The following is a 15,977-nucleotide window of genomic DNA, read 5'->3' as shown; positions in this document are numbered from 1 at the left end:
GAGTCCTTAGATGATAAAATGGTGTTTTGATTATAATCAAAACACCATTTTATCATTTAAGAAATATTGCGAAAGTCAGACCTCTCCCTAATTAGAGTGACAAAGAAAAACCAATTCACCCTTTTATCGCCTCAAGGCTCGATTACTGTAATGTCTGGTCTTCCAAAAAAATACACTTCACCATAGACATTTAAAAAAAGAAAAAGAAAAGAAATCTCTGGCTTTTGTTTAAGGTGCCTCGCCATTCACTGCTGAGCTTTTAGGTCCTGATCATCCTTTCTTTCACTTTTTATTACCCTTTTTTATTCACCTTATAGATTTTTATTTACTTTTAAACATTTGATTGGTTTCATTGTTGTAGTCTTTATGATTGTTGAATTCTTGTTTAATTTTTACGCAACTGCAATCTCGTTGTCTATTTCAGTTTTTATTTTGCTCTGTAAAGCACTTTGGGCTGCATGTTGGCATGAAAGGTACTATATAAATAAATAAATAAAGTTTAAGAAATCAAATCTACTGGTTAGTGTTTATCACATAATCATCTAATAATAATCTTAATAAGTTTGTTTGCTGAGCTCCACACTTTAATTTCATTCTCAGCTGTAAAGCTGATTATGAGAGATGAGGAGAAATCAAATGTAATGGTAGCGGAGTTTGACATTTCAACCGTTTCATGATTGTGAAATGACTGCTATCTCTGCACTCTTTGTTTTTTTGTGTATGCAGTCAAGGAATGAACAACAAACAGCGCTTATATACTGTAGATAAGCATGGCTGTGACAATATCAGCAGCAGATCGAGAGCAGGGAGGAATTACCACAGCAAAAGCAGACAGAAAATGTGTTCAAAAGCAAATCAAAGACAGAAGCTCTTCAGGCGAAACCCTAGATAATCTATTATCGCTTGAGAGGTGAGACCAAGGGAGTGAGGATGGGTCTCAAATACCACCATCAACGAAAAGATGCAAATTTCAACCCATTTGTAGAGGGAGAGGCCGTCTCTATGCTTGGCTAGCTTTAAATGAAGCTGTTTGTCTTCCTAAATGAATACTCCCCACACCTAATCACTCTATTTCTCAGCTCCTCTCTTCTTCTACTCCTCCTTATCTCCATTGCATCATGCCTGTGTCATCACCAGCCTGCCTCGGCATCAATGGAGCTTGTCTCCTGGCCTCTGCCTCACACCGCTTTGTCAAAAAAGTTCTGATTAAACACACTGCAAGTTCCTAAAGGAGACAGGCACTTTATGGATCTTTGCCGCTACAACGCGTCTACACGTCTCTGCATGTCAGGCACTCAAAAGAACATAAAAAGTAAAGTAGACGATATTTAAGAAAGAAGGGACATGCAGGGATTTGCTGTGATGCCAAAAGAAGATGATCATTTTCAGGGTCATGAAAGTATAAAAGACTGTCCTCTCATTGTCTCATTAGGGTTGTTCGGGGTGGAAAAAGTATTCTTTGCACATTAGGCTGTCAGACTGTTTTGGCTGGCAGTTCCTCTCTAATTAAATGAGGTTTTAATCTTCATGTACATTTTTTGCAATAAAAACGCTGAGCCCAGAGGAATACAGGGCACAGATTTGTCAAATCAATGTAAAACAAGATTTAAATCAAAGTTTTATTGACACATATACAATAATAAAAGGTTTAAAGCATACAAATTATTAGATGAGACAGTTCTAGAAAGAAATATATAAAATACATGTATAAATGGAGTTTATGTTGGTGGCTTGGCTCTCTTTCATTAGTAACTCATAAAAACTGTACTCAGAGTGACTGACAGAGTTATTTTGTTGTATATTCCAGACACAGATTGTTGGTCTTAATGGCCATGTTGGTGGATACAAAGTAATGAATCATCCACAAAACAGCCACAGGAAGGAAAAAATGTTTACAACATTTTAGAATAAAGCAGTTCCAGGTCTGTGATCATATTTCCTTTCATAATGCACAGTTCTGTTGAAACTCTGTCAACCCTTTATAATTTAGACTCTCTAATGGTTCTGAGTCATTCTATGGCCATTATTTAAGATGTGGTGTATTTATTTGTGAGACTGTACTAAGGCACAGAGGTGCTTTGAGCTAAATGACGACATCAGCATTGTCTGAATCATTTTATTTTATTTTTTAACAGATATGCAATGACCTCAAAGACATAATTATATAATAGGAACCATAGAACAAAAACAAACATATAAACAGCACACAAAAATCCCCACACCAAATGGACTGTACAGTACTTATATAGCGCAATATACAGACTGGAGTAGCCGGGGATCAAACCATGAGTGGGCAACCCTCTCAACCTCCTGAGCCATAGCCGCCTGCAACATGTGCTAAGATGCTAACAGTGACAAAGTTATCAGGTTTAATTAATAAATGATTATTTACCACAATTAGCTTTTTTGTAATATGCGGTCCTAAACCAGATGGAGAGTTGGGTGATCACCAAAGTTATTGTTAGTTAGATAGAAAGAATATTAATATTATAGAATATTAAATTTAAAGACGTTGACTTTGCACTTGCAGTCAAGGAATCACCAAAGTCAGTAGGCTTTACCATATTGGTACAATAAATGTATGTACAATATTTCATACAGTAGCAATCCATACAATAGCTGTTGAGATTCTGCCAGACATCCCTAGAGCCACCCTGTTAGCATGTCTAAAGATTTTCAGCAACATACTGCTGTCTTTTTCGGTACACTCATTCTCTCTTATCTTTATGACTGTCCATCTCCCCTCAGCAGTAGTTGACCCTGGCCATCGCAATGTATTGTCAAACTTGATCCAATTTTGTCAATTTGTCAATTCCCAACCCAATCACCCTTAAGGCTCTGACATTTTTGCATTTTACTCAAGAGCTGAAATAAATGGAGATTCCTGCACTGTTTTACTCTGCAGCCCTCCATTTTTACACAGACTGTTCTCCTTTATTTAGAGTTTAATTAGATTGCAGGGATGAAGTCAGTAAGTTTTTAAACTTGCATAAGCTAAGTAACTTCTCTATTCAAATGTTTTTTTTTGTACAAATGAGATAATGAATGATGTATTATTTTCACTGAAATTTTTAACAGTGCAAAGCTAAAATTAACTTTACACAAGTGGGGATTGATTCTGATAAATTGGTTTCAGAGCAGGAATTACACTAATTAACGAATATGATTAGGTTTAATTGTCCCCATAAAAGTTTCTCTTTAATATTAACAGGAGCAAAGCCTGCGAGCCACTTTGGGCTGACTACTGCAGTAGCTGTGCTACACTCACACATGACAAACTCAACTAAATACATCATATATCCAACAGACGTTTTGCAACGAGGCAGCTAATTTAAGATGATTTTTAACTTTAACTGCTGCTGCACTGATTCTGTTTAACCCTGCTGGAAATGCTTGTACCATGAATGACTGTAAATACTCCCACAGAGTATCCATGAGGTGGTTGACTGAACTATGTTTAAGTGGAAATACAAAATGTAATTCCTGCATTCCTGTTGTTTTGGGGATCACTGGGGGCAAAACCTGTAAACACAACATTGATATACCATACACCTTTCACCTTTTGGGTGAAACTTGTTAGCAGTGGGTTATACATCCATATATATTAACTCTCTTTTAGCTCTGTTTTTGGTCTTCACCAACAGGAGGGAAACATCTGGCTCTTTAGCGTAGCTGTTTAGTGCTGATGATACAGTTGGTTTAACAGAGCATTTTCACAAAAAATGATGCTGGTGAGAACATTGAGACTAAACCAAAAGATATGAAAAGCTGTAAAAACCAAAACAATGAGGCTGAAACAAACTGTAGAGAACATATACACTATTATGTGATCCAATTTTAATGTGTATACATAGCTTTGTTTCCCAGATATATTAGTGTGTGTGTGTGTGAATGGGTGTATAAGAGGCATTAAGTTAAAGCACTTTATAGAAAGGCGCTTTATGAAGTTCAGTCCATTTCCTTGTATTAGTTTACGGGCAGATCTGCCACATCCAATATGGCAGACGTGTTAACGTATCGCAGCAACGATCAACCTGCTCAATGAGGCGTTTATGTATATGTCTATGATCTATCCTAACTAAAGGAGAGTCTATGGTGGAAAGATGGATAAGGACGGACTTTTAGGGGGAACATTTCATTTTAAAAAGTTGCCCGACGGCTCGTTGGACAAAAACAAGGCAATTTGCACAGTTTGCAAAGCCGAATATAAATTCCACAGAAGTAACACGACTTTAACATATCACCTCAAAGCAAAACACCCTGCTGAAATTACCTCCACAGGACCTCGCCAGTCTACATTACAGGAGTGTGGCACTCGTCAGTATATTTTCTCATTCTGGCTTTTTTCTATTTGCACTGTGCATATGTGCAGCTTAAGCCAATAAAATGAATGAATTTAAATATGCTTTCTCTGTGTTTATTCTACATTAATTTGATCATTTACACACATAAATAAATATTCATTATAAGCTTCAGTCTCAGAAAAATGCATTTAATTTATTGATACATTTATTGATAAATTAATCGCGATTAATCGCGATTAATTACAGAATTTTTTGCAAATAATTAGTCAATTTTTTTAATCGATTGACAGCCCTAAAATAATATATATATATATACAGTAACAGTAACAGTAAGCCCATAAACTGTTGCACTTCCAAACAGAAAAATATTGAAACATTTTAAACTCCATTCGTGTCGAAGTTAGTCATCTATACTGCATCAGTCTGAAGTAATCTAGTATTGATAAAAATGTCTGTCTGTAGTGACCGCTAATCATTATAATCATTGCTAAAATGGATAAAATTGCCAATCTGTTTGTGAGCATTCGTGTGCTTCACAGAATATTTTGTATTTAGACCGATATTTTTAGGTTTTTGTTACTCGAGTACAGTATTTCAGAACACGTTTGTGGATGCAGCAAAGATTTAAGTTGAAGAAATTCTGCCAAGGTAAACTTCATCACCTCCAACTCTTTCCTTTAGGCTTTGCCCTCCTGCTCCATCTCCATCGTCCAGCACTATTCCTGACACCTTCACCTGCCCCTGGCTGGCAGTTAGACAGCCCTGTTATTCTCCCTGTCTGCCCAGAGATGAGAGGAGCAAGCAGACTGATTGACTCCTGGGGCCATCAGGTCTAATCCACAGCTACAGGCTACAAACTCAGCTTTCTTTCTCTCACTTCCTTGCTTTTTCTTTATATGTCTCTATCTACCCCCCAAACACACTTTTGCTCCCTACAGTTTGGCTTTAGGCTAATGCTCTCTTTCTGTCTGACTGTCACTTTCAGTTGTTATCATGGTATTTTTTCTTTCTGTTGTCTGACGTTTTTTTTTTTTTTTTTTTTTACCTCACTGTTGCAGAAAAGGAAAGAAAGACAGACTTGTTACCAGCACCAAATGTACCAATTTCTACCCCCGCATGGTGTAGTGAGAAAAAAAACCCATGATCTGTTTGGTTCTTGATTTTTCCTCTTGGGGGAAAATGTGTTGTTGCAGTTGAAGTTTTTATGATAGAGGGAGCACAACAAATTTGAAGGCAGAAAAAGCACAGCAAGTTCCAATTTAATTTTTGCCAAAGTCAGACATTTGATCAATTATTTTTCTGTGAAATAAGTCTGGCAAGTGGTTTGGCCTCCATTGAATTCACAGGATTAAAAAAAGGTCCACTTGTAGAGTTTGTCACCAAGGACAAAGCTGAACCAAGACTCTTCTTATCTGGCTACATTTCTTTTTTCTCATTAGAATAACCATTAAATACCAGGACAGCTTAGGTACAAACAACCAATGGATGATGCCCTTGGCTACAAATATTCAGCATTGTTATTACTATGATTATTTTCCCCAGTCACATAAAAGTAGAGGATGAAGGAAATGAAATAACAACAAGCAGGGACTAGAGGAAGCCAGGAGCAGGGCTCGCATATAAGGAATGGCTCATTGGAAAATGTCACAATACATCATGCTGCAGCTAAACAGTCAGGAAGACTAATTCACATGTGGACTACAGCAAGGTAATAGAGGAGAATGAGAAAAGATAGATGAAGGAAAATTTTAAATGAGAAAGGGAAGGAGATGAGAGCAGGACAAAAGTAGCTTGGAAGGGAAGTGATTTTTGGAAATTATATGAACATATGAAATGTCTGCATGCTAAATGTCACTGAACTCCAGTTAAATCTCTTCCCCATCATTTTACAGTGTCTTTGAGCTAAGCAGGACAAATCATGCTCTTTATTACCACCTACACAGTACTGAGCCGCAATACACAAGGTAGCACATGCACTGCTGAATTTCCTCATTTCTCTTCGTCTGCTGTAACTGATTGTTGAGTCAGTTCTTGTTTAGACTTTTAAACAACTCAGTTTAAACACGCATGGGTCACAATGGGTTCATATCATGTATACTATCACACTGAGATGTTTCTTTAGCATTGTGCTGTATTGTTCACAGATGAGAAATGTGTTTCCACAGCCAGTGCAGTCCACTATTTTATAACTCTAAGAAATCACAGCACAGAAAATAAAACTACATACAGTAACACACCAAGCCCAAGGCACAGAACAACCCCAGAAATAGATCACAGAATGTGTTTATGTCAAGGCAAAAGGCAAACTCGGGGTATAAGTAAAAATCATCAACATTTTGAAATAGGTTCCAAAATACTTAAGGCTGGGTTCATACCAAATCTGGCACTGTGGTTTATTCATTCATTTGAGTTGGAGGGGTTGCCCAAAACAACAACAACAACAACAACAACAACAACAACAAAAAACAAAACAAAACAAACAACAAAAAAACCTACTGTGACTGCTGCAGTAGAGACATTTCAAGCCAGATTCAAGTTTTAGAAGAAACACAACTTGACATCACACTGCAGTGGCCAACCAGACAATCAGGCTGGTCACACCCCTCCACAGTTTAAAATGTCACTAAAGCTGAACACTATCAGGGTGGACTTCATGGACTGAACTATGATACCTGAGGTTATATTTATTTAAGGTCAGAAAGCATTCATTATGTTATTAAATTAAATTCAATTAGAAAGTAACTGATTAAAAAAAAAAAGTATTTGATGAACTTTAGCACAACTTTATTTTTTTTGTTGCAAGATGGCAGACTCAATGGAGGGGACCGGCGATGCCTGCAGAATGATTCTTTGATTCAGATTATGCAGTAATGAAAACAGTTATGCATATTAAATTCCATTTCTGCAAACAGACCATGCCTGAATCTAAAGAGGAAAAAAGGAACAACATGCACTAAGCAAAGCAAAACTTTTGTGGAAGTTTCAGACGTGACATACTCTGGAGACGTTATTGTTTAGCTTTGAAGTTTTTTAATAATGAAAAGAAAAAAGATAAAATTTGATTAAACATTGTAAGATAAGTTACAGATTATATCAGATTGCTTGTACTTATCTTATAGTCCAGTAAAATAATAAAAAAAATTAAATACTAAAAGATAAAAGGCTGTAGATAACAGAATGCAAAAACACAGTTACTCATATTTTATGGAGGTGAAGCCAGTATTCAAAAGGAGATATATTGAGTCTCTTTCCTCAGGTTAGTGCATATCATGTGAATAGCAGCTACTTCTACCATTCTGCGCTGACTCACTGTAATGTCGAAGGATACGTCATCCTATCTTCGTATTTTCCAGTTTCTCTCTATCTGTCTTGCCACACTATAAGTCCCAGACCTTGTTAAAACTCCCTTCAGATAACCCACTTCATTCCGTCCCATCACTCATCAGTCTCCTCAGGGCTTCGGCAAACACTATCACATGACACCCTGCTAATCTGATTGGCTGATCAGAACTGTAAATGAAACCAGCCAGAGCCAATTACAATAGGCACAAGTCATTAAGAAAGATGACTTCGGGGAGAGAAGCAGTGCTGGGGACAGGTGCATTGCTGCTAGTCTGGCAAATTACTTTCAGAATAGAGTTTGGGTTATCAGTTGCTGGCTGTTATAGCAAGTGATGGGAGACGGAGGGTATTGATACGGCTTAAAGTAAGTTTACACTCCAAGCTCTTTTTGAACTAATTAAACACCAAAATTGCCTTCCTTGGGAGATTTCTTGTTTTGGTCGTCTCCCAGAGCCTGCTACAGGTTTTTTTTTTCTTTTACTGTGATAAGGTGTCGGATCAAATTCAAAAAATCGAAGTGAAACAACTTTAATTAGTAAGTTTGTTAAACTCACACTATTCACAGCATTTAAGCGAGATCTAATGGCCTACTGGGCCAGTCTGAAATGATAAGGAGCTCAATTTAAACGGTTTACTTATATTGTTATTTATAAGTACTACAAAAAGTAAAATAAGTAAATATTTTATAGTAGTTTGCTTTCTAGCAACTGTGCAAACAACAGTACACCAGATTAAATTAATTAAAGGCCCTATACAGGCACCTGTTCTCCCTCTGCCTACACACCTGCTCCACATTTCCAGATTATCTGTGGTCCTTTTTCACAGAGGACATTTAGACGTGTCACAGTAGAAAAGCACAGGTGTAAATAACACAAATTAATGATGGCTGAATTCCATTTAGCTGCTTTGGTTTCAGGGTCCTGGTGTTGCACATACTAGCTCACTGTCTCACTGTCATGGGACAACTGAATTTTACACAGCCATTGTTATTAGTAACACCTGTACCTACTATAATAAGTGACATTGGGTACGTCCCAATTCCCTAATTGCATACACCTTTCCCTCACTTGAGGTGTATGCAATCTTTTTTGTCCATTTGCATCCTGGTACCTCCCCATTGAAGAGATGCAAGGACAAGTTATAGGGAGCGAGGAAGCGACGGAAATATTTTTTGAGAAATTAGATGTTGTTTCCTTCTGTTTCTGATAAACATAGCACAGCTGGATCAGCTGTCAGTTGGCATTAGCAGCTCTGTGGTGACTTTGGATGGCTGCATATTGAGATCTGATCACAATATAGCAGAATCAAGATAACAAGACGTTTATTTATACCAGGTGTAAATGCAAAGGCACATTGTTATTCAGATTATGTATCCAGATACAGATTACACGTTTAATACAAAGTACCTTAGTTAGTATCGTGTTACTTGGCTGCTTCCAAAAAAAAACAAAAAAACTCAAGTACTCAAGTTTACGTATGTGTTCATATATGTGTTAATTTGAATGCCAAAGGTGTTAATTGAAGCCTTTCCACCCAGTGTGAGGCTGTGCAATTAAAAACACCCTCTGACAGATTTCCTGACAGATGTTTGTCTAATGACATATTTTCTAGATAAACTGAAAGAAATCGTCCATCATGTTTATCCAACATTTGACTTTATCTTTGATTATTTATCCCTCTCCATCTCTACGACCCACTCAATCCCATTTTATCTGGATCCCTGTCATTGAAACTGCACCCAAAGCTGTTCATATCTACACAGAGGAAGCCCTCGTGGAAAATCCTGTTAGAGATGCACTGGGTGAGGAGGTAAGGGGCACTTTTTAAATCATATTGAATAGACACACTTTGCACATAACTAGTAGTTTCAGTATTTTAGAAAATAGGTACCCTGGTATCACTGCACTCAGACCAAGGCTCTTAATGCTGAGTGGGCAGAGGCGTGTTTGTTTTAGTGTGCCAGGCACAGCTAAAACTTCTGGTCTGTGGATGAATCAGTATTCCAAGGACACAAAAGAGGCAAGGTCTGATAATAGCTTACAACAAAGAAAAACATGTCTTGCATGGCAACGCTGAACAAAAGGTATTCTATAATAACAGATGTAACGAGAGCTTGTTTACAAGGTGGTGACTTCCCCAGGAGGTTCCACTACAAGCCGAGAAATGAAAGACAGAGGCTGTCAGGGAGGTACGGCAAGACAGAGACAGAAGTTGGGGGAGTTGGCATTAAAGTGAGAAAGACACTGTATCTGGGGTTAATGAGGCAGTGTAGCAAGGCAGGGGAGGAAACAGAAGGCAAGACAGCGTCGAGCTGTGATCTCCTGCTCTTTCCAGTGCATAACCTATTACATTGCCATTACCGTGGGTCAAGCTGCCTTGATTCCCTAACCTGCACCCTTCCCTCATGCTGGCATCAGCCCAACCTACTGCTACACAGGGTCATAATTGATTGGTTGGGCAAGAACACATTTCATCACGGTAGTTAACCTTCTTGTCTCTGTGGCTGTCTCCATGAAGAGATTGACAAGAGAGAGATATATAACAGGAGTGCGAGTAAACCTTAAGATGAGAAAGGGATGAGTAAACACTTCCAAGACTATGTAACCTTGTTTTGGTCAAATGGTCAAAGCCAGGTTCAGACCACAACCATCAACCCGATAATAGCCTGACCCGACAGAGGTAGGACATCAGGAATGACAATTGACCCTTGGCGTAACAATTTATAGCTTTGTCTAGTGTAGTGTATCATTGAGGTTGACAGTCAGTACCACATCTGGGAAGCCTCACAACATCCCAACTGAAAGTCTAGTGACAACGTTCCAAACGTCGACCAATGAAACAGTGGAAAAGTCACAGTTGTTTTTACAAGCAGCCAGTATCATACACACCACCATTGTTCATTTACATTTTTGTTCTCAGAAGTCACAAGAACCTCCTTTCTGGTGACATCGTGCACATTATGAAAAGATAGCAAGCTATAACTGATTGAGCATCAACCTGTAGTCCGTCACATCTCTCAGCCATATCACATCAAGAAATGTTTTACTCTATAATCACGTAATCTAACACAATGACCATTGTAACAGACAAAAATACCATGTAGTCTGAACCACGCATACCTCATTTTCATCCTGAAATACATAATTTATTTCTCTGTTCTGTCATTTCTCCATGTTCATCTTTGACTCCTCTCTCTACCTTGTCACTTGAGTTTGTCTCATCTTCTCATGTTCCTCTTTTTGCCTTCTTGACACTGATCCTGCCGTTACTATATTTACAGGAATCTATTAGACACAGTCTGCTCCTCAGCTCTTGCTCTCTTGGCTCTAGTATAATAGATTCTTTGAATAGTTACAGAGGGCAGTCACGGCAGATTTTTTTTTTTTTTGCCTGTGGCTCTATCAGCTAACAGCTCAGTCCCAAATCCCTTATTAATCAAACATTAAATCATCAATAACTAAATTAGAGTTTAGTGGAGTTTCATTACACATTTAAAAGCTGTAGCTGGATAACTAAAAGGCTCTACTACCTGTAAACACTGGCATTCATATTTAAATGTAGGAGTCTACTCTTTCTCTATACTAGTCTATTCTTGGCCTGAGGATTTCGGCACACTGGGCTGGCCCATCATGTTTTATTATTTCACTGCTGCAGTTTTAGACAGTCTGATCACAGCTGGCTAAAGACCCAACACGAGTCTATCTATCTGCATTTAGCCTGCCAGGCTGCCTCACTGTGAGACCCGGTGACATGGCAGACAGTTAGCCGTGAAACCATTGTATCTTTGCTGGCCTGAAACAGGGAAATTACTCAGCCCATTACTGCAATGAGCGGCACACTGGTTCCCAGCACTTAGTATGGCAATGAGGCAGCACAGTGGCAGATCATCGCACACAGAGATGGACACATGTAGAGACACACAAAGGTGCGCACACTCACTCACACACACACACACGGGGTATCTCTACTACTGACAGCTGGCTACCACTGTCAGTCTTTTTCACTTTTTTGAGTGGCGAGATGATGAACCTATTATGCTGACCTGTCAGAGAGAGATGGACAGATTTACTGCACACACACACACACACACACACACACACACACACACACACAGTCCTATTTAATTTTACATCCATCTGAGCAAGAGTTTTGTTCTGTGACCCATTATAATTCAGCATGCCTTCTCTGCTTTTGATTTAAACCAGAGGTTTGTGATCCGACTGTGATGAATGCTGAGACGCATCACACTGCTCAGCCTAGGTGTGTGTATGCGTGTGTAATACTTAATTACTGTTCCTGTAATTAACAAAGATCTCTTTGAGCTGTGTGAAGGTTGTCAATTAGAGACACACAGCTGTCAGTCTAAATGCAGGTCTCTTGTCTGTACGTACATGCGTTCAAACACTGCTCGGCTCTTTCGTCCATAACTTGGGAATTTTTAAATAGGAGGTTTGGTGGCAGCAAACACCCCAAACTGCACGTGTGTGACTATGTGTGTGTGCACTGCCGTGTTTCAGACGACTGGGGCTTTGATAATGTATTCATGCCTCCCAATGACAAATGGCTCCCACCAGGAGGCGGTTTAACATTTAAATGAGGAGCAGGAGAAAACATTGAACCACAACACACAGCAGTGAGTGGATACGCAGGGGCAGGCAAGAGAAGCACTGCATGTACCGGGACAAAGACATTAAAAACCAGGATGAACACACAACTCCAATCGTGCCACACACAAACACACAGATCCGGCAACACTGAATACGAATGTGAAGGAAGGAGAAGGGGGTAAGATGTGAGAACAGCTGGCGTCCCGGCGGGGAATCAGAGAGCAGAAGAGAATTTGTTGGTGTGCAAAACCTCAGCTACTGCTGAGAGTTTATATAAACAGCCCATCAAGCCCTCTGTTCAGGTTGGAACAATATCTCTTCAAACGATATCGCTCCACCGACCTTCCAGGTGCGGCTGCCCAGGCAAAACTGGGTTGTGGCTTTTCAGTCATTAACTCAGAAACAGAAACACATGATGGGAGGAAGGAGACTGTGCAGACATACAGATGCAGGGATGAATGTGGGCACTAGTGCGTCCAAATAAACAGAATTACGCTCACGCATGCACATGCACATGCACACGTGCCAATGCAGTGACAATCACACATTCATTTATTTAAGTCTACAACTTTACACATCACAGAGTGACAAATGGCTCTATCCTCCTGCAAGTACAGCTGATTGCCATGGCAACCGACTGTAACCTCCAGACTACAAACTCACTGCTGCCAATTCTCCAGTTGAGATGACTCCCGACCCTGACATCAACAATATCATTTCTTCACCACCTTGTTAAACCTCCCAAGCCCCTGTTCTTCTCTTCTATTTTCCCTTTGTCTGTCCTATTTCTGTCTACCATCTTAGCCTCTGTTCTTTGATCCCCATTCCTTCGTTTCCCTGTAGTATGTTTGCTCCATCGTCCACCATCTGTTGCTGCCTGGAGGGCAGCTCCAGGTGACCTGCCCTCATGCTGTTAACCAGGAGCTACAGTCAATCTGTTGCTAACCATGCAAAACATTCACCAAGAGTATACTTCCCATTTTAAGATAGGACACAAGGTCAAATTGGCTTAAACTGGCCATGGGACAGCCCATAACAAGAAGAAAGAAAGTCACTGTCCCCCCTTGAGTTACACACAATAAGACTTAAGATGACTAATTATTTTCTATTTTTTGAGAAATGTTTAGTAGGTAAATTAGGAATTTCATGGTTAATAGATTTTTAGAATCATATGTGCAGAAAACTTTAAATACATATAATGTAATGCTGTTAAAGACCTTTCTTTAAGCTCTCTTACAGATCAGTATCTCTCAATCGATTTTTATTTCAGACTATATTTTCCCAGTCGTCTTTTGTGTACAGGTACTTCTTATATATTTCTCTCCTTTAACCTGCTCCCTTTTCTATTTGACACATTTTTTCTTCTCTCACCCTCCTCCTCTTCATTGCAGTGTAGATACATATTCATCTGAGGACTTCACATAGATATAAAGATGAAGATGTAAGGGTCAATCGATATCCTGTTAGTAGTCTACATAGGTGGGTTGTCATACAATCATTGCGTGGATCGCTTTGGGGAAGGAGCAAATTTGTCTTGTCAATGACAGAGTGTGCAGTATAAAAGGCGATAGCAAGGGTCAAACTGGTATCAGTATTCTCACATCCTCACATTTAAACCTTGTGCAAACAGACATGCACAGAGGCTATCTATATAAGTAGGTTGTTAAAGGTCTGGGTGCAGGAATCTTCCTTGCATGGAGGTAAAATAGAGGGCTAGAAGCACGGACACAAATCTAATCTATCTTACCTCTTCAAAAATGAGTATAGTTTGAAATATATGGTTTGGCTCAAGACAACAACCTCTTTCTGAACATCAACAAGACAAAGAAGATGATAGTGGACTTTGGGAACAAACAGTGGTCAATAGGTACCGTATTGTCCACATCACTGTGGTGAGAAAGATAAAACAGAGACAGTTCCACCTCAGACACTTGAGCAAATTCCATACATCCCCTCAAATATTGAGAAAATTATACTCCTGCACCATTGAGAGCATCCTGATAAAGAATATCACTGTATGGTATGGAAACAGTACTGAAAAGACAGCAAGACCCTTGTGGTTCATTCAGCTGAACTTACAAATAGGTGGTGCTCTACCTGTCCTAAAACAAATCTATAACAGAAACTGCAGTGCTCGGAGAATCATTGGGGATCCCAACCACCCAAATAACATCCTTTTCTCCCTGCTGCAGTCAGGAAGAAGGTTCTGGATACACCAGGCCAGCACTGAGAGGCTCAGGAAAAGCTTCTACTCTCAGGCCACAGGGACCCTAAAGGAGGACACTGCCTGACTGCACCTTAATAGAATACTAGAATATTCACTTATTTACCCCCAAATACTATTATTATTATTGTTTTCACACTATTTTTTATTTGAAGAAATTAAAGGAGCTTAAGGAAATCTATTTACCATGACAATCAAATTCAAAGCTGACATTAGCATTTTGCTCAAAGCACTGCTGTGTTTACACCAGTTGTACCAGTTGTACAAACAAATGAGATTTTATGTATTTATGAATGAGTTTCACAGGTGTTCACAGATCTTGTTATCTTCAGACAGAGTCAGGCTGGCTGTTTCCTCCTGTCTTTGTGCTAAGCTAAGCTGCTGCTGGTGGCAGCTTCATATTTACCATACAGACATGGAAATGGTATTAATCTTCTCTTAAAACTCTCTGCAAGAAAATGAATACGTATGTAATTACCAAAAAGTTTTTCTATAAAGCAGAAGTGTTGCAATCAGTATCGTGAATACTTTAGAAAAATATCAAGCTGATCTTCTTAGCCTGCCTCCCTTTGTGACTCCAACACTATCATCCTCCACCCTGCTCTGTCTGCTCATAATCTTCACCATTTCTCTTCTTCTCCGCCTATTCCTTACCCACTCCCCTGGCTCTATATATTTTTCCTGTTATCTCCTCTTATGTCCCTTCTTTTCTCTTCTTCCCCTGACCCTTCCACTCCACCCTCCCTTCCCTACCTCATCATTACTCCTCTTTCAACGCCCATCTTTCTAAGGCTGCCAAACTCCCCAGCACAACAGTGCTATTCTGCTGCCTACTAATAGAATCTCTCAGTTCCTCTAATGGATCTGTCAGAATCACCCTGAGCACAGGAGACCAGATAGATTGATAGGGAGAGGGAAAGAGACAGAGAAGAGGGGGACAGAGAGACAAAGAGGCAGAGAGACACAGGGAGAGAGAAGCAAAGAGAAATAAAGAAGCAGTGCACCAGGGCTCTTGACACTTTCATCTGTGCCTTGGAAAGTTTCAGAGCAGCAGCTCCGCTGACACTGCCAACCAGCGACCATATGGTCCAACAGAAGCAGTGCCACTTACGGCCATCCCATTGTCACTACTGGATAATGTAAGTTTCTCTGTGGCCGGGTGAAACTAACAGACAGGGTCAGTCCTTTCCAAGAGTGTAATGTACTTATGTATATATGCAGACAGGCTTTGTTTCTACGTTTTATGCTTGTTTCAAAGATTCTGCACTCTGCAGGAAGAATTCTTTGTGTAATGCAAATGGGAAGAAATCTACACGTTGGTAGCTCGCTGTCACTGCAAGGAGAGTCATATCATACGGACTCCTTTAAAACACATTTAACACCTTCAGTAGGTTACATAAAATGTTTAAGTGGTAGTTTAAGTAAACTGTATAATGTATTTTTGTATTGTATGTGTATTTTCCATGTAGTCCGTGTAATTTAACAATAAATTTTCTTTGA

At 39.3% G+C, this 15,977-nt stretch overlaps 1 protein-coding gene across 1 annotated transcript in view; it reads right to left on the bottom strand.

Moving 5' to 3' along the window:
- cdh13 (cadherin 13, H-cadherin (heart)) overlaps window positions 1–15,977 on the bottom strand; it is a 294,086-nt gene that overhangs the window by 21,539 nt on the left and 256,570 nt on the right. The window lies entirely within an intron of this gene.

This window comes from Larimichthys crocea, chromosome XXI (assembly GCF_000972845.2).
Source record: "Larimichthys crocea isolate SSNF chromosome XXI, L_crocea_2.0, whole genome shotgun sequence".
NCBI classification, from domain to species: domain Eukaryota; kingdom Metazoa; phylum Chordata; class Actinopteri; family Sciaenidae; genus Larimichthys; species Larimichthys crocea.
This window is presented reverse-complemented; position numbering and strand designations above follow the sequence as displayed.